General features: G+C 42.0%; 1 protein-coding gene across 2 annotated transcripts in view; it reads right to left on the bottom strand.

The window, feature by feature from the left end:
* The window catches only part of npas1 (neuronal PAS domain protein 1), a 59,937-nt gene extending 42,329 nt beyond the window's left edge, over window positions 1-17,608 (bottom strand). Inside the window, exons 1-2 of one of the 2 annotated variants that reach the window (XM_039622317.1) lie at window positions 17,458-17,608; window positions 15,740-15,904 (exon numbers count right to left, since the gene is read on the bottom strand). The gene's annotated coding sequence lies outside the window, so the exon portion shown is untranslated. The remainder of the gene's footprint in view (window positions 1-15,739; window positions 15,905-17,457) is intronic. The other variant, XM_039622316.1, reaches the window with a different exon arrangement.
* Window positions 17,609-22,397: the final 4,789 nt, after the last annotated feature.

Raw genomic sequence — 22,397 nt, 5'->3', positions numbered from 1 at the left:
CTGTGAAGTGTCACATAAAGTCACTATTCTTTCCTATTCTGATACTCGGTTTGTCTTGACTGTCTTGAGCTCCTGCCATGTGATTGGCTGATTAGGCATTTGAGTTAACAAACAGTTGAACAAGTGTACCTAATGAAGTGACTGGTGAGTATATTTTCTGTTTCTGCAGTTTAAGACCACTTGAAAAATCATATTTTGCATGGCTGGATCTTAACAAGGAAGGAAGGAAAGTGAGGCTACAGAAAAGACTAAAAGCATAAACGTTCGTTCTTAACCCAAAATCTGACTTGGCGTAAAAACTCTGACATGAGATGCAGCTGAAATTTATTGGGAAATAAAAAAACATCTTCTGTTCAGGGATCATAGGTGACGACTATTTACTTTACTTTACAAAAAGAGAACTTATGGCTGCTATTTAAGCTTAGGTCACAAACAATGGGAAGAAAACCTGTGGCGGTTTTATGTTAAAGACAGATGAGATTTATAACGTGTCCTCTGACCTAACACACCCTACTTTCTGTTTCCGTAGAAAGTAAACACAGTGAAACTGGCAGCAAAAACACACTGCGTCTGTGCACTGAATGAAAATGAAGCTGTTCTGCTGAAAACTTCCAAAAATAAACCAAGCATATAAACAATGAATTTTAACATACAGTATCTAAATGTGCAGACAATGACTAATTGTGTGATCTTTAATGATTAATCAACAAAATGCACCAAATAAAAAATCTTTGATTTTTTGGATAATAGTCACCTTCTGCTACTGATCATAATTGTAAAAGCGAAATTATAGCATTTCAAGTCTTGTTCTAAGTAATTAAGAGGTAGTTTCTTCTTGACATTCAAGTAGCAACTGTTAAAGGGGAAATCCGACAATTGAGCATATAAACAACAGTTTACTGGTGTTTATTAGACCAAAATGACACCATTAGGTTGCATTTTTTCCCTTCCCTATACAGCAGCGCATAAAAGGCATAAAAGGGTGTTTGAAGATAACTGCCACAGAGTAGATAATATTCCAAATCTATCAGACAATAATTCTTTGAGGGCATGTGGCCATTAAGGAGCCATTTCTTCTTTTTGTTGAATATGCTCCTCCATATTTCATTGAGATGCATATCTGCCTCTCACACTGTCTGCCTGCATCGCTATTCTCTATTCAACAGTGACCCATTGCTCCCTGCCATACAATCCTTCACCTTTCTGGGCTTAAAAGTAATTACCACTTTAATTTGCTGTCCGCTTTTGTGCATGCCTGAGTGTATCTGTAGCTGACTGGAGTGCCTGCTGTGTGTATTAATGTGTGCGTGAGGGGGGTACATGTATGCATACAAGAGATAATAAAGTGCGCGTATTCACATAAATGTGAGTAGAGGTGAAAGAATTAGTCAATAATTGATTAAATGAACTGACAGCACTCGATAATTAATTGTTTGTTTCTCAACCATAAATAAAGCCACTGTCTTACATGTTTGCATCTTAATTGTGATGATTTGCTGCTTCGGTATTTCACAAACAAGCGTAAGACATTGCGACTGATTTCAAACAATTAAATGAAGCCCCCATAAGGTGTGCACCTCTTTATGTTTTCTATGTAACATTAATGTTTGCATGCATACATGTATAAGTGGTTTGCACAGATCAGTGATTGGTGAGTACCTCTGCAGCTATTATTTGCCTTGATAAAATCAAAATATGTATTTACATGCATGACTGTGAATAGCTGTGATTTTTTTAAATATAGAAATGTAACAAAGTGCAATTGACATGTGTGTGTTTTTTTAATATATGAGTGCTGGTGTGTGTGCATGTTTATGGTTAGCCTCCCATTGGCCCAATTACTCCACAAGCAAAACCCCAAAGCTTCCAATCTCTCCTCTAAAATCCCTCACCCCTCTCACCTCACGGTCCCAGTGGTAGAGCCTCCAAACACCCCAACCTTCCAACCCCGCCCCACAGCCCCGCACGGCCAGATTGTCCATCACAATACGCCCAACCCTTTGCAGGACCTCCACCACCTCCACTGTACTTTCTGCTCCCCTTCCCTCCTAAGTCACATGCAGTCATCACCGCTGCTTCACCTTTCTCCTCTTCGACAATCATCTTGTATTTCTCCTCCTTGATTTACCCTGTAAACTCCTCTTTTTGCCCCCTGTTCCCATCTGCCCCTTCCTCACGCCTCCATTCTTCCTCCTCTGCCCTCCCCGGTCCCAGGTGAGCTGACGACACAAGGAGAGCAGAAACACTCTGTGAATATTAATGGTTTGATCTGAATATTAATAAAGCTTGCATCTTAATGATCTATAGAAAAAAAAACAAAGAGCCACAGTCAGGGCTATACTGCCTGTATTCACACACACACATATTCATAGGCTTGCGCATACATGCAGACACACTGGGCTGAACTATCTGTCCTGCACTGTGTAGATTAGTTAAAACAGGGCCTTATCCTCCAACCTGCTGTTTAAATGCTGAGCATCACGTTCAAGACAAATGTGTTGTCTTTTTTTTCTCCTCTCAGTAAATGAAGACACCTCTTCTTTCCCACGTCCTTCTCCTCTATCTCCTCCTGTTGCTTTCTTCATTTTCTTTTTATCTGCTTCTACTCGTTTAGTTCAGGCAGCCCCCACTCCTCCCTCTACCTCTCACGGTTGCCCCATTTCACCCCTCCTCCCTTCCTCTTTACCAGCACCCTCCCTCTATTCTCCCCCCCAACTATCTCACCCTCTCACGCTCTATCACTTTCTCACTAGATTACCCCATCTCTCCCTCTCTCCCACTCCCAGCCTCACCTACTCGATATTCCAGCCTTGTTCTCCTGCAGTCTCCAGCACAACTTTCTGACCCACTTCCTCTCTCCTCCCTGGCCCCCTGATCAAAGCCTGCAGGACGGCATCGCCTTGGGCAGAGGAGAGGGAGTGAGCGAGATGGGGGGATGAAGGGATCCGAGCTGGGGGAAGAGAGAAAGAGACAGATAGAGAAAGGATAGAGCGGCACGAGAGAGAAGGAACAGAGAGATCACAAGGACAGGAAGAGGAGCCAGGTGCCCTCTCAGCCCAAGGACAAAAGCTCTTCCTGGCTGATCACACACACACGCGCGTGCGCGCGCACACACACACACACACACACACACACACACACACACACACAGCAAGCCTGTCAGCCCCGTCACATCTGGTCGTGCACGTTATGTCTGACGATGGCATTGACATTAATGTGGTGTGATAAAAAAATACCGTGGTTTTTTTTTTTTTGTGGGGGATTTTTTTGTCTTTTTTTTTGTGAGGTTCGAATCCCCAAAACAAGTCAACTTTACAAGTGATGGCCATTAAAATTCAACAGGATGTTTAATAAATTACACTTTCAGATTACATGTTGTCCAATCTTGTTATTCTGTTTTGCATTCAGGTGCGGCACAGGTGAGTGCACTGACAATGTGTATCTGTATCTCAGCAGGTGTCAGTCAGCCTGCAAACTCTCCCTCCTATTAAGTCATTTTTATCTCAGAACAATTGAAAAAAGATCTGCGCAGATAAGAATTTCAAATATGTTGCACAATCAAGTCATATTTTTCTTGATTGCAGTGCAGCCGCCAGCCCTCTCTCCTTTGTTGATTTTAAGAAATGTGCACTCACTTCTTAAAAGTGAGTACAAAAATTTAGTGCAAACTGAATTTCACTGACATGTTCTAACACATTTTTAAAGCCCAAGTTTAAAATAGCACTTTTTTTTTCCTGCAGCGCACAGCTTCCTTCTCTGTGGAGTCGTTATAATTTTAAGAACCTGTGTCTGGCTTTGAGATGTAAGATCTGTCCATCCCAGTGGCCGTGTCGGTGGGGCAGCTGGGGCGGGCAGAAAGGATGGAGGAACATCAGCCCATTTGTATCCAGAGCGAGGTGGCGTGTACTTTAACATTCCCGACGCATCCCGACAAAGAGCACTAATTATAAATAAATTAGGGACACGACACGGTGTGCCACAGGGGGACCAGCAAGAGCAGTCACAGAATAGAGAGACTGATAGAGAGAGAAGAGGCTGCGTAAAAGAAATGGAGAGAGTTAGGAGAGAGGGAGAGGAGAAGACAGAGAAGAGCAGACAGGAGAGATTTGGCAATGACATAGAGGAGCAAGTAGGAGAAGAAAGTAGATAAGAAAATAGAGGAATGGAGCACGGGGAGGCCTGGGGATAGAGAGGAGCGCAGAGAGGAGGAGTGAATGCGAGAGGGTATACAAGGCCTGAATCCTCAAAATATAGCTTGAACATACATCTGCTGCCAAAAAACTGACAAGATTCTCTCTAGATGACGGAGGCAGTGCAATATGTTTGAACTGAGATAGAAAAAGGTGGCAGGGAAATTAACAACCAAAATGAAACAGAGGGAAAAAAATAAATAAACCCCATACCACATGAACTGAACAGTAAGCGCGAGATGAGGAAAAAAAATACTATCCTCCATATCTGTTAAGAAATGGGTTCCTGTTATTTTAGAAGTAAATAATATAAATCTGATTAAATAAATACTACACAATAATCATAAGGTTGTGATATCGAGCAGAGTGTTCTACACACACTGGTAGTCAACACTCCCTACCTGCCACTCAAGCTTATCTGAGATGACTTGTCAACCAAGCAAGTGCATGTCAAGAGACTGCTGCATATAGTGTGTGTGTGTGAGTGTGTGTGGGTATATGGAGCAGGGAGATCTGTTTCTGTTTCTTTGTGCCCGTGTGCACACCGTTTTGTGTGTTTGGAAGCGCACGCATGCTCGTCTGTGTCTGGGTGTCTTGCGCGGTGTGTGTTTAGCTAAGTGTGTGCATGTGCACGGGGAGAGAACCTCGCTGCTATCTAAATGGATCGCACTTCAGAGCGTGCCACCATTTCTCAGAACCTGCCATCTCCCCGCAGACAGACAAACACACCGGCGGACAGACCGTGAGGGTGTGTGAGTGTGGTTTTTCGTGTCGGGGCGTAGAGTAAGGGGTGGGGGGGTGCGTGCTCAACCCACTTGCTCCACTCAAGGTTATGTCCTGCCTGAAAGTTGAGAACTGATGACCGTCGCCACAGCAGGGCAATGCGCTGGAGTTCCGGAGGACAAATAACCGCTGTCTTTTACTTGCGGCCATTTCTCTGCGTAATGTGAACGTCTTAAATGATGGAAGAACAAAGTGGCTGGAAGATAATGCCAGTAGACATTTATCGTCGCGGAAAAAAAAAACTGCTTTGTGTCTCTCCGGTTGGACCGAGTCTTAGAGCTGGGGGTCAAAGGTCAGCCAGCAGTGACACAGACAGAGAGAGGTTGACAGACTGACCTGCGACTGCCCCACTGATATGTTGACCTCCCACCCACCTACCCACACACACACACAAGTGACACCACAGTAGCCATAGTTACTGAGCTGCAGACAAACATGATGTCAGTGTATGACACAGGGGTGGCGAGAAGACGAAGAGAGATGAAAAAAACAACTCATCTAAGATTCTCCTCAACACGCTCACGTCCACGTACAACTAACTAGCCCCCAAAAAATAATCTTTCCAGAGAGAATACGGATCGGCGTGGTTGTTCAAATCAGGCGCGATATAAAGTGCAAATAATATGAAACGGTTGGGGTCTCCATTATCAAAGTCTATGCTTTTGTCTTAGGCTCTAAACTTTCTGCACAGAGGAGAGTTAAAGAAGAAGAAAGGTAAAGAAGGGCGGGAAGACAAGAGAGGAGCAGCTTGTTGCATTAGCATTCCACCAGCAGAGAGGCTGTCTGTTTGCCTCTGGCAGCAGCCGAGAGAGGGGGACACTCTCTGCATCCTCACGCAGCTCGTCTATCTCTCCCTCTGTCTGTCTCTGCCTGTCTCCCTCTCCCTCGCTCACCCTGAGTCTGTCTGTTACATTTCTCCCACCACTCTGCCACTGCCTGTCACTGTTTTTCTCCACTCTGGATGATTTTCTCTGCAGTCTTCTTGTATATTCCTATCACTCTATCTCGAACTGTCATCTTACTGTTTATCTTTCTCTCTACTAATTTCTATTTTGTCATCTTTTCTCTTTAGCTTTTCTCAGGACCTCGTGGCCCACAGAAATGATGCCGTTCACAAACTAGAGAGTCCTACAGATCAAGCCACGAGGGACGATAGTGAGTATTGAAACGACGTCCTGTGTCGTGATCTGGATGGATTCAACAAGTTCCTATAATGAGTTAAAGTACTCAGATCATGTTTTTGTTGTAATGACTAAGGTGACGTGTTAGTTTTGCTATTCAAGTAATCAAAACACGCCTGTTGAAGAGGAGAGGAGTCACAGCTTAGGAGCAAGACTGCAGAGAATTCACAGGCTTGTTGCTTTTTAAGCGGTGGCGGAAATATCAACTTGCTATGCAATGAGGCAAAAGCAAAACACTCACAAAATAAATGGACTACAAATCCTCTGGATGTATACCCAACATTCATCCATTTTCTTCCACTTATCCATTTCAGGGTCACGACAGGGCTGAAGCCACTCCCAGCTGTCATAGGGCGAGAGGCGGGGAACACCCTGGATAGACTGCCAATCTGTCACAGGGCTAACGCGGGGAGACAAACATCCATTCATGCTCACATTCATACCTACAGCCAGACTGACAATTAGTCTAACACGCAAGTCTTTGGACTGTGGGAGAAAGCCGGAGCACCCATTGAGAGCATGCACTCCACACAGAAAGGATGCTGCCCAGATTCAAACTACCTCACCATTGTTCCACCCAAACTAAATTCAAGGGGATGTAATTTTTTGTATCTCATAGGTGCTCTTGAGATTAGGAAATGCTTTAACAGGTTTCTTTTTAATGGCACTGATGTAAAAATTGTACTGTATGATGATACATGTGGACTTGAATTTACTTACAGTGATGGCCAAAAGAACCTCTTATTTCTAAGGTTTTACATTTCAGGATATTTTTTTAAATCATCTGGTCTTTAGCAGATCTTATCAATAACATATAACACAGTACTCTGAGTTATTATTTATCTCCCGAAAAACTAAAGCCAAAGCAGTGTTGAAATGTAGCATACTCTTTCTGTATATCCTCTTCTGAAGTAAGACTGTAAAGTAGCAGGGTTGTTTTGCAGCCACATCACCTGGGTTCCTTGCAGTCATTGAGTCAACCATGAACTCCTCTGTATACCAAAGTATATGAGGCCATCTGTGTGACAGCTAAAGCTTGGCCCAAAATGATATCATGCAGCAGGACAGTGATTGCAAGCACAGCAGCAAATTCACAGTAGAAAGGCTGAAAAAGAAAAGAATCTAGGTGTTGCATTGGCCTAGTCAAAGCCCAGACCTCAACCTGATTGAAATGCTGAGTAGGAACCTTAAGAGAGCTGTGCATGGGTGCTGGTTTAGCACACAGGCTGAGCAGGCAACTATATGCTGCAAGGCTAAATGAAACAGCCTGGTTCAATTCTGACCTGAGGCCCTTTTGCTGCTCGTCCTCCCCTCACTTTCCAGTCCTGTCGCCGTGTTATCTAATAAAAAAGTTGTGTGTAAACCTGCAAACCTCAAGAAGAGTGGCCCAAAAATGACTTCACAAAGGCACACAGATCAATTACTTCAAGCTAGTACTGCTAAAGGTGCTTCAGCAAGCTACTGAATCATGGGGTGAAGCTAATGTTTAACACAGCTTCTGCATTTTGGTTTAGTTTTTGTTAAATAAATAATGATGTAACATGGCATGTGTTGTTGTTCGTGTGAGGTTTTATTTTCTTTAAAAGCCCTTAAAAGCACTGGATGACTTTCTATTACGCCCTGATATGTCAAACTTTAGCTCTGACAGAGTGAACTTTCTTTTTACCATAACTCTATGTGTGAAATTACTTGTAAGACTTTCTGAAATGACAGTTAGTTTTATCTACCAGTAAAATAGAAAATGTATAAAACACAGCAAATAAATGGATTTATATTCACACACGAGTTTCGGTCTCTTTGCTGTTATCAACGTCTGAAACATGTCTGCGCACACACATCGTGCACATTCATTTCAGTAATCATTAGATTATTGCATTAAAATGGTAATTTATTTATAGAACTATCGTGAGGGTTAATAAAAGCTTTCTACAAAACTGAGTCACGAAAGTGTAAACTTTGTCGTACAAGTCAGTGTCGCAGTCGAGTGCAAAGCTAAACTGAGTCCCTTTTTGCTGCCATGGTGATTGTAATAATTCTTGGCCACTCCAAGCATGCAGATAAATAAAAAGCAATCCACTAAATAGTATCATATTCATTTTCAATAATTCATTGAATGTATTAAAGCCAGCATTTTTGCATTAATTATTAAATGTCATTCTTGCTGTAAATGAATACAGGACAGAAAATGGAGAGCACAGCCCAATCAAAACATCCAATTTAATCTTATTTTATATTGTGCAGTGCTCTGGAGGGGAAAAGTGTTCATTTATTACCTTATCTTTACTGGATGGTGACAGCAATTGGACAAATGTACTGTGCAGTCTGTAAGTCTGCAACGATCACATTGTTTAAGTTCTGTAGTTAAAATTAGAATTTTAATGCAATTCGAGTTCTGGCCTTCAGCTATTGTGGCAATATTTTATGTCTTTAGTATGTAACCAAACAGAATGGTTTTGCAGATCAAAGCTGTAGTCGCTCTACTGTAAAATGTTTTATTGCAAGTAAAATAAATGGAATCAAATGTTTATCTAAAGCTTTAAACTGATGTATACCTGGATTGATTTTGTACAGTTATCTGTGAAGGTGTAAAGACCGGGAAAGACATATTTCTTTTTTATCTCTCGAGCCCTTGCCAAGTTGTCACCAGCCAACAGAGGCCCATCTTACTTCTGCCAGCCTAAAAGATTCAGCAAACAAAAGCTGTGAATTTGCAAACATAACACTTAATACATTTTTGTGTTTGCAATCTTACTTGCAAAAAGGACTTTTATTGGAGGTGTCTACAGTTTAACTCAGTTTTCTTGACTGAAAATGTATTCTGTTTGCTTAACTAAGAACTTTCAAGGTTATTTGAGGGTATTTATGTTTTATTAGACTACCAGTCAACTGACCATGCAGTTATTATATGGGAAAATAATTAAAATTGGATGGCAAGAAGGTTAAGAAATCTATGCACAAGTCTATCTGGAGCAGATAGGGAAGAAAGGTGAAAAAAAGGTTTAAATGACTTTAAACCCAATTGCTGGTGCCAGGCAGGATAGTCTGAGTATTTCAGAAAATGCTGCTGATCTACTGGGATTTTTCCACACAACCATCTCTAGTGTTTACAGAGCATGGTCCAAAAAAGAGAAACCATCCAGTGCGTGGCAGTTCTCTGGGCTTTGTAGATGTCATTGTTCAGAATAAAATTTCCATACTGCAACGAGATGAGAGGACGGAAAGAATAACTCAAATAACCACTCGTTAAAATCAAGGGATACAGAAGAGCATCTCTGAATGCACAGCATGTCAAACCTGGAAGAAGAGGAGCCCACCCCATACCACTCCTGTCAGGTAAGAACGGGAAACTGAGGCTATGATTTGCACAGGGTTACCATAACTGGGCAACTGATGATTGGATGAAAATTGCCTCGTCTAATGAGCTTTGATTTCTGTTGTGCCATTTGGATGGTGTGAGGGATATTTTCTTGGCTTTGGGTCCCTTTTTCTGACTCAGCATTGTTTAAATGCCAAAGCCTACCTGAGCATTTTTGCTGACTGTGTCCATCTCTTTATGACCACAGTCTACCCATCTTATGATGGCTGCTTCATGCAAGGATAATGTGCCGTGTCACAAAACTCAAATAATCTCAAAGTGGTTTAGCTGACAAATCTGCAGCAACTTGTCTGATGCTATTACATACACATGGACCAAAACCAGGACCTGGTCATTCTAATTAAAATAATTCTGAATTCAACGAGTGTATCTATATCTGATTTTAACTGATGAATAAAAAATACTATTAAATTATTAATTACTATTAAGTGAAAGCATTCTGACTTCTACATCGATTGCATGGTTCTGCAGAGATCTTCACTGTGCACACGTCACACATAGAATATCATTCTGAGACATGTTGAGAAGTCTGTTTTGGTCCGAAACACAAAACCTTCAGAGCACAAGTGCAGAGACGGGAGTTTATTTGCATTACTACAAGTTCTGAATGTTTTAGTGAGTGGCAAGTAATTCCAGTTCATTCAAATGTTGTTGAAAAATGAGTCTTAAATGGGTATTTAACTTGCTATTTTGCACTTCCCCAAAAGTCCCGAAATTATGCAATTGTTACATTTTTCATTCAATATAAACATAGCAATTAAGTCAAAGCTGAAAGTAGGGAGACTCAGAGCAGTTGTTTCATTTAAACTCAATTTGTTATATTAAGCAAGTTCAGTACAAGACTTTTCTAGTCCAGCCATCACAGCATGCTTAGAAAAATACAGGGGAAAAAACAAATCCAGATATCTGAATAGAAAAAGAAAGAGTTATAAAATCAACATAAAGAACACCATTTCTAACAAAAGTAGTAGACGTAAACCACTATCTTCCTAACTACAGACAATGCCGTTTGTCCACGTGTACACACATTTGAAGTGAGCTGTCAAGAGAGGAAAAGGGGCCTTTGACTCAGCCCATCTTCTCTGCCATGAAAGAAGTCAAACATTTTGAGGCTCCAACTTTTGTCAGCAATTTCTACCAGCCTGCGCATGAACTGATGCCTTCTGAAAATCCGTCACAGTTTACCATCACGGTCTTTGTGAAAACAACAAACATTTGCTTTTCTATAACCCACACGGGCTTCTGCAACAAAGTGTATGCAGTCTGAAACATATTCCAACAGGAATGCAAAAAAACCCCTTAATAAATATATTCAATAACAATAGAACTAAATCACCTTATCAGTATGATGAGTACTCACCATAATATTCTAATGATTGCTCAGCTTTATCAAATTTAATTAGATTATAAAGGCTTAGCCTCCAAATAGCTCTGGGTAAGTAAATCACGTGCCGCTCAAGAGCTGAGCTTAAGCCAAGACAACTCTGTACTGTAGCCACAGAGACAAAATGCATTCAAACAAATTAATAGTCCATTAAATAAAAGCAAACCTCTGCCAGCTAATAGTACCTTAAAAGCATATTAGCATTAGAACAGGATAGACACCCATTTATCTCGTAGGAAAGTGTTTCAGCAGCGAGAAAGTCTGGGTTAAGTGAGCATCAAGCCTCGTGCTTCTTCCTTTACATACATGTGACTTCTGGTGGTGGAGGTCTTTATCCCCCACGGTGTGAGTGATGGTTCGACCTAACCCGCACATGATCAATTCCCCCCCCCCCTTTTTTTTTTTTACTTTTTTTTTTTTTTTTACATTGTCACTGAAACTCATCCTTCTCATTTAAAAGGTACTGTATCTCCCGTGTCTCGATTAATCTCACTCTCTCTCTGTGTTTGCCCTTCCGCTTTTCCACTCCCTGCATCCCCGCATCCATCTTGTTCCGGCCCTCCCCCTTCCCCTTCCCTCAGGCCCAGCCACCACTCTGGTATTCCCAAAGTCATCTGCAATCAGACATCTTCAATGGATTAATTACACTGTCCTCACACAACTTGATTGAGCATCTAACATCTACACCCACCTCCTCAGACCCCAATGCTCCCTTCTCACCCCCACCCACTTACAGACTTTGAATCCTTTCTTCTCGCCATCTTTTAAGCGCTCTTTCATGCTGCCCCCATTCCCTCCTTTTTCCACCTTCTCCTCTGAACCTCTGCCTTCACCCTAACCCTGTCTTCTCTAAAACTGCTTGAGCGGTCATCCCCCGTCTTCTCTGAGAGCCTGGCTAATTGGACATTGATTGGAAGAGCCCCTCTCCATGATCTCTCCAGAATATTGGGATCGCACTAATTGAAGAATTAACTTGGGTGAGACTTGGACCTGGAAAAAGAAGCAGGAGAAAGGAAAAGACAGGCAAAATGCTTCAGCTTAAAGAAATGCAATAGCGGACAGATGCACGCACAGGAAAAGGCACGCGATGAACTGCGTTTAACATTGAGTAGGTATAGACAATTTGCCACATTGTGGGAGTCGTTATCATTTGATTTTGAGTGACTTTAATCCATCAGCTTCTTTAACAAAATAAAACAAACAAAAAGAGAAGAAATTAAACTTCTCCAGAAGAAGTTTTTAACTACAGAGCAATCTTCACTTATTTTAGCAAATAAATAAACACAGTCTCTTTTTTACTCCACTCTCCAACACACAACAAACACACACATTTCACATCAATCACAGATCCCAGACCATAACCCCAAAAAGCCGAGCGCAGCTTTGAGTCATTCTAAAATCATGATGGATGACAACTTCCCAAAGCAATCCCTCTGCGTGCCACCATCATTTAACTAAAGGCATCAACCTGCCCCAGCCAATACCGCTCCTCCGTTTCCTCGGCCCGGGCGCGCCGGACACCTCCTTTCAAACCCCTGACATGATTCTGAAAAAATATAGTCCTGAGCAGACATATGAAGGCTGCCACTGAAGAATGGGCTTCACCCAAGTTTCTGATTCCGAATCCCCCTCCCCTATCCCCTTCACAAACTGTAAAGGCAGCGGGAGACGGGACTGTGAGGAGGTTAAACTGACCTCGAGCTCATGCTTTGGAGCAGCTTACCCTGGAGTGTGAGATGACAAAACATTTAGCCCGATCTCACTTGCAGCTCACTGACAGGCTGAAACAAAAGAACAGCCTCGGAGGAATTTCAAATCATTGAATGAATGTCAATTAATTTCACAGGACAGAGTTGAATTGATTAGAATATAAAACAATCTTTCTTGAAAGCAAAAGGGAATTGATGTCCAAGGCCTTCAAACAGCGAAAGGGAGGAAGACAGAGAAACGACAAAATGAAAGGAAAAGACGGATGATTTTGTGTGTATCAGTGTGCGCGCTTAATTGTGTATGTACTCAGGTGCGTGTGCCAGTGCGTTTGTGTGTACGTGTCCGTGTGTGTGTGAGCTCAGCACTTGTGTTGCACGCTTGGCTGGCAGGGTGTGTGTAAAGTAATTAACATGATAGCCTCCATCTCAGCCTGATAGCCTGTTCCCTGCAGCGAGGTCGTTCAACAGACACCAACAGACACCTGAGCTGCATCTCAGACACAAGCCTGCAACGCATCTCAAATGCAAACACGCACACACACAGACACACGCAAACATGTTTAACCCACATACGCCTGCTACCAACAAACACCAAGAGCATACGGTTATCGGCACAAATGACAGGATGCATCTATGCCTGTCAGCAGCACATGGCATGATAGCTGACAAACAGTTTCTTCAAAATAAGCATTTGTTAATTCACCCTGAATATATCTGAGATATATGTACATATATATATATATATATTTTGCAGAGCGAAAGAGACTGCAGAAGCATACGCTAGAAACCAAGCAGCAACCTTCTTGGGTCAATGCCGAGGAGCCACAAACTCCAGATGCCCAAATGCTCACACAGTCTATTACCACAAATGTTCAAATACCTCTGAGCAGAAATAAGCAGGTTAAAAGCAAATTACAAAAAAACATACTTATAAAGGAGGGTAATTGTTTTATAAATGTTTTAAATTTGACAAATTATTATTTGCATTATTAGGGTTTCCCCTTAAGTGGCAGGTGGATGCCAAAACAGTCTAGCTGCCTTCTTTTGTCACTGAACTTAAAATTGGATCAAGTTTGTAGCTTATATGTCTTGTTAAATATTTTTAATGGAATTACCTCAATAAATAATATGGCCTGCTGTGCCACTCATGTGTCAGTGTGTGCAGTGGCCACATATACTTTGCACAATGCATTTTGCTGTGTAAACTGCGACAACACCAGTCAATGAAAGTTGAGGCTGCAACGTGCACAAACCACAAACCAACAGGTGACCGGCGATGTCAAGATGAAAAATGTGAAGTTGTTTTTAACAGATCCAATCTCCACTGAATCTAATAAACAAAACTGATGCCAAACCTATGATCTATGAGTTATGGGCAATTAACTGAGATATGCCAGAGATGTATTTGCATGTATTTGGTCTAAATATGATCACATTTTCATGATGCATATCAGCAGTTCACACAGGCATGATTACAAGAACAATATGGCAGTCAAAGACATGTAATAATGTAATAATACTGTAATAATATCAAGCAAAAATAGGTTAAGCTCATATGGAAACATATGAATCATGTTAGGAATGTTGACTATAAGTGAATAGGTGAAAGTTGCTGAAAAGTGGCCACATATTGGAGCTCTCTATACTAGAAAAAGAGTATTTTGAATGATCCTGTAACTTTCTGAAAATTTGACTAAAAGGAATTAAGCACATTTTGATTCTGCTAAGTGACACATAAACAAAAATGAGGGAGTCAGAAACACATCCTTGTTGTGTGAGATATAATAACGTCAGTGACAGGCACAGTGCTGATGACATCCTTCCTCCTCCTCCAATACAATCTATTGTTTCCCTCTTCTTCTATCCTAATAACCCCCAAGACCTTCAATCTGCTCCTCTAATCCTAAAACAGTGTCTTGATGCAGACCCTCAAACCCCCTCTTTAGCCCCAAACAGTCCTCATTTGCTAAAGGATTAGAGTAAGGGCAACAAGGTCAAAGGTAGGGCACCACCAGAGACCCAAAAAAGAAGAAATATACACAGGCAAGTGAACAGAGAGCCACACAAACACACACTCATTAGCATTGTGTGAACTCTAAATGCGTGACGCTGCTTTAGACCACACAATCTGACAAGCAGAATTGCATTATGTATTCACTTACTGTAGGTGTGTAGGCAGGACCCTAACCCCAAGACATGTACTGAAACAGAGACACAAATTTGCATGAGCATGTACAGAACTAAATAAAATTGACCTTAACTCTCTGAGTCGAAAAATACAAACACCCATTTGGGTGAATTAAAAACAGCCGGGGTCAAAAAAAAAACTTTACAACAATATCGCCACTAAGGTATCGCTGAGTGAAGAAGTCTGGGAGAAAGACGGGTGGAAGAGTCGGGGTGAGAAAAGTGATTGTCAGGGAGAGAAGAAACATCACTCTGAAAACTTCTAAAGAAGGCCCTGCTCTGGGTTTTAAATGCTCTCCTCCCTCCATCACTCCCTCTCTCTTCCCACTTTCCTCTCATCCCTTTCATGAATTAAAAGCACGGCCGGTCTGTGGGGAGAAGCATAGTTAATTCCGATCAGATCTCCTCCTCCCCCCTCTCCTTCTCCCACAACCCTCCTCCTCTCCTCCCTGGGCGACGGTTGCCGTGCAGTCTGACAGACGGAGATGGGATCTGACAGTAAACAGGCGTGTGGATGCCCGGCGCGTGATTGACACGTAGGCAGGTCGGTGGGGGCCCGCCCCCCTCCTAATCCTGCCCTGTCAGCTCTAATTGGGGAGGTGGGGCTCTATGTCACCAAGGTGACTGATTGACAGGACCCCAGCTTTGCATAGATATGAGGGAAAGGTGGGGAGGTTCACGCATGGCAGAACACTGTTAACACTACTATACTGCTAATAGAGATATGTGTGTGTGTGTGTCCGTGTTTTGGGTGTGTGCGTGTGTTTGTGATAGCTGTACACTCATGCACATTCACAGGAGCCCAGATGCAGGTGAACACACTCAAGAACATGGCTGAGCACACAAATAAACCCACAACAATAACAATGAACAACACTGACATGCATACAAGATGTCTGAACACAGAGTGCATCTACAAACACACATACGCACAGCCTCCTGACATGGTGTGATGAAGAGCAGAGGTTGTAAATGCTTCGGAGTGCTCAGATATGGAATTTCGTGGAGCAGCAGTCCAAAGGTCTTCACAATGTCAAGGCCAATGAACAGCAGGGCGAGGATTAGGCACTTTAACAGGAGTGTAACACGTCAACCTGTGGAGGCAAAAATGTATGAGCTGTGTTAAGTGAAAGATCATGTGAGTATCTTTGCATGATCAAAAACCACAAAGTGAATAAAATTAATAATCTTAATATAGCACAATGTTCTCCTGGGATGACTTGGGCATTCATCGCATTCATGAATGTTACTTTGACATGAACTAAACACTTAAACACAGATGCACACCACATGTAAATCCCAAACAGCAACACCACCGCCACAAAATAGCATCCCACTGCAAGACAACAAAACCTGCATGACTGCCCAGGTTTTCGCAATGATGCATGGTCTTTGTCATGGCATTGGGTCAGTGCCTTGGCAAAGACCTAAAGGTAGTGATCCAGCCCATAAATTCTCTAGAGCCAGAGCAGCCCCATTCCATGAATGCCCCGCCTAAAAAGCCCACAGAATCCCAGTGCCAGACACTACAACACACCCCAAGAGATTCCTTGTTCATTACCTAACAGCCATACCTATTTTTCTGCCACATAAAGAAATTTATATTTACATTTATATCTGCATCTACACATATTTATATTTAAATGTATATCTTTAAGATATATTTGAATGTCATTCGATTAATTTGATTGGAATTAAGACGTTTTACCAAAAACCTCCTTGAAATTGGTTTGGTTGCTAGCAGATTGCAGTGGTCACCTGTACATGCATGGAAGATGCCAACTTGTCTGTAAATACTCATTTACTCTCTAAGCTATAGTGAAATTTTAAATTAAGGTTTGATTTTTTTCAGAATTGGAAGAACAAATTCACATTGAAAGCAAAAGTTGTGCCTTGCTGCTCGAAAGTCACAACATGCGGGTGAATAATTGGACTCTGTTTCTGGTTTGGGTTACAATTTTTAAAATTTTTATACAGCTAGAAGAGGGAGACTTCTTCCATATAAACCACAGGCATTTCTAGTGACCAGTTAGCAACTAAAGCAATTGCCATGAGGTTTTCCATGTAGTACTGTTTACATCTTTGCAACCAGCTTCACACCAGGGCATCCAAACAACATCCCACAACCAGTCACCAAACCGGCAGGCAAACAGTGGTTACCATGAGGTTGCTGACCAGTTTCTAAGCCTGCACGACTGAGGCTGTAGCAAGCCATTTCATAGTAACTGCCAGCAATCTCCAGCAAGCCCTCACACTAAGCAAGGAAATACACATTTCACCCTAGTGAACGGTGGTTGCCAGATGTGTTGCCAGTGTGTAGGCCTGAGTGGCTAGGTTCAGCATTTTTTCACTAGATTAGCATGTTAGCAGGCTAACATTCAGTTGCTAGCATTAAGCACAAGGTACACCTAAGACAAAATTGAATTATTGATCAAGTGAAATTCGGAAAATTAAAAAAGTGGATACATTTTATTCTCCGGGAAAAAATGAATATCTGAGACAACAGACCAGATCATGCATTATTTTTCCTTGCGTGCAGAAACGGCTAACATGTAGCTGGTGTTTCATTTCAGCAAACAGAGATAAAACTTTGAAATGAGAATAGTGAGAATTTCAGTGAGAAACATATTAGTTAAATAAATCCTACCTTTATTAAGGTTGTGATGTTTAGAGATGCTCATTTACGCTTCTGATCTTTTTGAGTGCAAAGGTTTGGCTAGTTTCTGGAGTGGTTTGAGCACATCCCACTTTTCACTAATAAGTTTTCCAAGTGATATTCTATGTTTTAAAGGCCTGAAACATGTTAAAATTTAAGTCTGAGACCACAAACAAATCACCTAAAATACAGATACTGTTTCATAAGAATGCGTCAAAGACCACTGCTGTAAAATTACCTTCTAATGGTATTTGATTTTGGAGGGGTAATTATACATTGTTAACTGTCATACAACATAGCTGTTATCTTTATGTATGAATTTATTTTAGTGGAAGTGTGTGTGAGTGCTTGCGTGCACATGAATGGGCGCACGCATGCGTGCATTTTGACTGACAGCTGCCACTGACCTGTGCCAGTCAGAGTGCCATGCTGCAGGGCGGTGGGGTCGATCGCTGCGGAGATGACCTTCGCCCTCATCTGCATCCTGCCTTCATTAGCAGAGCCAGGCAAGGAGAATAACAACCCAATAAATTAATAAAGAGAAAGAGGGAGAGTGGAGAGAAGGCAGGGTGGGAGGGAGCGGACAAGAGGAGAGCAAGAAGAGCAAGGGTAAAATGGGAAGAAAGTACAGGAGGGAAGGAAGCAGATGCCAGGAAAGGGCGGGAAAGGAAGCATATGAGAGGAAAGAGCGGAGCGCTAAAGTCTAGCAGGGTGTAAAGAGACAGAGGGAAATACTGGCAAAATAGGGTGTGTGAACATGAGTGTGAAGGCTAAGGGTCTTTGGTCAGCTCAGACAGAAAAAAAGGCTAGTGAATAAGAAAAAATAGCAGAAGAAGAAAATGGGCAGAGAGGTTAAAGGTAACTGTTAAATACTTTATATTCCTATCAATAAAATCCAAATGCAGATTAAAGATGACTCTGCAGTATATTGTCAGAATGTACCAAACCCCAATTGAACAGAAATTATTTACTCAAGAAGGGCTGCAAACTGATATTGCCAGATATATTCCTTGGGCTGATTCACAAATGTGGCTCTGAGCCCCATTAAAAAGAGTATTGATACATTACCATCTGTACTTGGTGTTAAATGCCAGTATAGAAAGTGATTCTCTAACTGGCCCAGGGAGTCAAATTTTGACGAGGGCCAAATGTTCCAGATTTTCCCTCTCTCATTCATGATTGGGATGAAGTTAGCATGCCAACCACACAGCAAATGTGTTAATAAAGCATGAGGTCTAATCATCTACTATTTCACTGGATACATAGCCTTGCCGGTCTTGTTCACAAGAGCACAGAAATAGAGGAAAATACCTCTCGAAAACCTCCACACTTGCAGTAAAAAGACACACAGCAGAGTCCAGGGGAAGCTTTCCACGTAAATAAATTATGAACAAGTATGTTGCGCAGGATAGACTGTTGGTTGGGAGCTTTCCCAGGAGGACTCTAGTAATGATACTTTCTCATCTTCCAGCAGAGTTGTATAGCATACACCACCTTCCATTACTCCATCTTTGCGCATGAAAATACAGTCTATCCTTATGCCAGGAGATCTATGTTTTAAATTCCTCAAAGTGTAGCTGTTTCCAGCAATGAACTGCACCGTTCAAACTTATCTGGTGTTGCTAACACAGTGCTTCCCAACCTTCCAGTCAGATCTAACCCCACTGCCCTCACAGATAAGCAGTGACACCACAGTTGATTATGTATAAGTTTTCTACTCATATAGTCTACAGTGTTTCTGTTCAGCGGTCTGTCAAACCTGTACACATCATTAGGCAAGCTATTTTATAGTCTTTCCAACTGGCTCCATTAAAATGCAGTTTCATTTGCAAATAGTGGGAGTCTTGAACATATTTGGACAGATTTGACCCACGCCTGAAGATGACATGCAAGTACACTAGTGGTCAGAAGTCACTTTTGAAGGTATTTTTCCCACCAGTCTCTGGCATTGAATTTTTTTAACCACCCCTTAATACAAATCCCTTTAGTTGCAAAATATCCAAAGGGTTTCTTCCCTATACTTCCTTTTTACCAGTCCCTGAGGCAGTGAAGCAAACCTAAAGCATAGCATTTCCACTACCATGATTCATAGCTGTTATTGGGTTCTTCTCCTGAAATGCTGTTCTTTGATCTGTACCAAACATGTCTACTGCTACTATGACTAAACAACTCTATCTTTGATTCATCGGTCTAGCACGCATTCTGGTTTGCCTACATGGTCGACGGAAAAACAGTAGTTCAGGTGCAATGCTCCTATTTGAACAAAGACTTCTTTTCTTGGTACACACCCTTGGTGGATAATCTCTTTCATGCAGCTACATGCTGATCCTGAGATGAAATTTAGGGGTTTTAGGAAACTTCTTTTTGTATTAAAAAGTCTGTTCTTGGAATGAATTTCTTTGGAGAAAGCACATTTCGATAAATTAGCCAGGCCACTTAGAGATAGATGAAACATGTAGATTTCCAACATTGAACTTATAATCTTTTATCTAAAGATCTTAAAGGTCTGTTTAGTTGTTAATGCGATGATACCACAAACCCCAGTATCAAAAAGAACAGCACAGAGGCGTCAGTTTTAAGGAGGATCCCTGAAACTCTCTGAGTTTCAAATCTTTGTCATCTAAATGTTGAGGTATACTTCATCTCTCATTGTGACTGATCTTTATTATTTGTCTATTATTATTTATCTTTATCATTTGCTGAAATTATGAAAATACTGCACAACAAAAAAAGTTATGCCTCATTTGTGTTTACTACCTTTATCAGTAGACAGTGGATCTATGAGGATGTGGCTCCACAGTGTAGTGGTATACACATTTGCCTAACCAATGAAAGAGCCTCAGTTCGTGGCTGGGAGGAGACACAAATTCCTTTAGAGTTGCATCAGGAAGTGCATCCAGCATAAAAATCTGTCAAATCAATATGCAGAGCTACCTGTTTTGCCAACCCTTTGTGAATAAGGAAGCATAATATGTGTTTGTCCAAACAAATGAAATTGGATGTCTTTTACTTTCATGCTATACTTCCTCCTGGTGTATTTGTAGTTGGAAATCCCTTCTGACTCACTTCTGAATCATTTCTGACTGGAACACAACTTGCAGTCAGAAAACAGTATAGATGGTTCAGTTTGAGATACTGAGAGTTCATCAAGCCGGTTACAGCCAAGTCTAACTGAATTTGGAGAGGCAGCAGCATCAGTTCTCCCAGGAGCAAAGCACAGCCTGCCATAACCACCTAATAACACACATAACATCAACAAGACCCATCTGCTGAGAAGACAAAGGCAGTGCGCCTTTTCCATGTGTCTACCCATAAAGTGCTGCCTGTTCAGGGTCGAGGAGTGTGAGTGCCGGTGAGCGGGGCCTGCTGTGCTGGGGAGGAAATTCTCAGGACGATCGATGCAGAGGATTAGGACCGGCTTTGGGGCTCAGAGGCCTGGATCTGAGCAGTATTCTCAGTGGGGCCCCTGGGAGAGCTGGAGAGGAAAGCTGGAGGGAAGAGAAGAGGAGGGGCAAGGAAGAGAGGAAAAAGGGCTAACCTGGAACTGTCAAGAGGCTGAAAGAAGGTTTGCCGGGCTGGGAATAGAAGAGCATTCGGCTCACCAGGTGACATTATGAATGGCACTGAAACCCCACCACCCACTCTAATAAACACATACTGGTCAGCCTGATTGGATAAGCTGATTGGATAAGTACAGAGGAAGGAGGAGGAGATTTAATGTAACAAACTAGAGAAAACCAATCGACAAACACGGATGAAGTCGGCTATTTGGTCTCCTTACACTCCATCTTTTAATTTTCTTCCGGCCAAATCCGTAGTTGTCTTCTAACTCAATGAGCGTGGCGCACAACAAAAGGCTCCGTGCGTCTGCCTCTGATGCTCATGATTGGTCAGCCCGTTCGCCAGCTCGCCGCTCTCCCCCGGGTACAGACGGTTGGATCCATGATTCATTTTGCAATGAGGAAAAAAAGGAGAGAGCGCATGTGAGAGAAGAAACAGCCAAGACCACTGGGAAATTATACGGTGGAGCAGCGTGGTGGATCTGGAATTAAACGGCATAATTAATCAAGTAAAAAAACAAGCACGTCGCTCATACATTTATTATTTGCATTTTTTCCACTTCAGGAGATGTAATCAGCAGATATACATTGGGGCCCCTGATCCTTGTCACAAGGACCTGAAGGCTGAGCGCCCGTTTCGACCACTGACCCTTAAAGTATAAAGTAGGATCAGTTCTGCCCAATGCTTTTTTTTTTATTCCTCACTGACTATCATCTTCACACAATGCCCTCTGCCTCCAAAGTAATCTCTACAACAAGCAGAACAAGCCTCACAGAATCACGCTGTTGTCTCCCTATGCTTTAAATTAGGGCGTCTGCAAAATTGGGTTCACAACTCCGGGCCCTCGGCGGAGTTGTTCTGTATTATGCAGTGCGCGCTCTTGACACGATGAAGGAAAAAAAACAAAAAATAGCCACTTTTGGAAAAACATGGTGGAATTGCAGGAATATGATCACACAGCTGCAAGGGCAAAGCCGTGTAAACATGGGGCGAAGCAAATTCAGAATGGCAAAATGTGGCAACAAAACTCGCACCGGGCTTCATGACATTTTGTAGCACTGTAACCGCGTGACAGCTGTTGCTTCTTCTTTCAGTGTTCCCTGGTTTCCCTCTAAGTGATCCCCCCCTCTCTTAAAGATGCACTTACAAATTGGGCACAGATGATTTAGCTTATTTGAAGCTCGGTTAGCTGTCTCATCGAGCTGTAATAAGCCATTTATCAAATTACTGATTGGCACGTGTTTTTCTCACCGCCTTCTTCTTTTGTAGCAGACAAATGCTGCTGATTGGAGTTAAACCTAACTTGAGCCAACATTTGGAGTTTTAAAAATTTAATGTCACCCCTTACAAGCTGTTTTTTGGGGGTTTTT

Source organism: Oreochromis aureus, linkage group 14 (assembly GCF_013358895.1).
Source record: "Oreochromis aureus strain Israel breed Guangdong linkage group 14, ZZ_aureus, whole genome shotgun sequence".
In the NCBI taxonomy this organism is placed as follows: domain Eukaryota; kingdom Metazoa; phylum Chordata; class Actinopteri; order Cichliformes; family Cichlidae; genus Oreochromis; species Oreochromis aureus.
The sequence above is the reverse complement of the archived record's forward strand: the minus strand, read 5'-3'. Positions and strand labels throughout refer to the sequence as shown.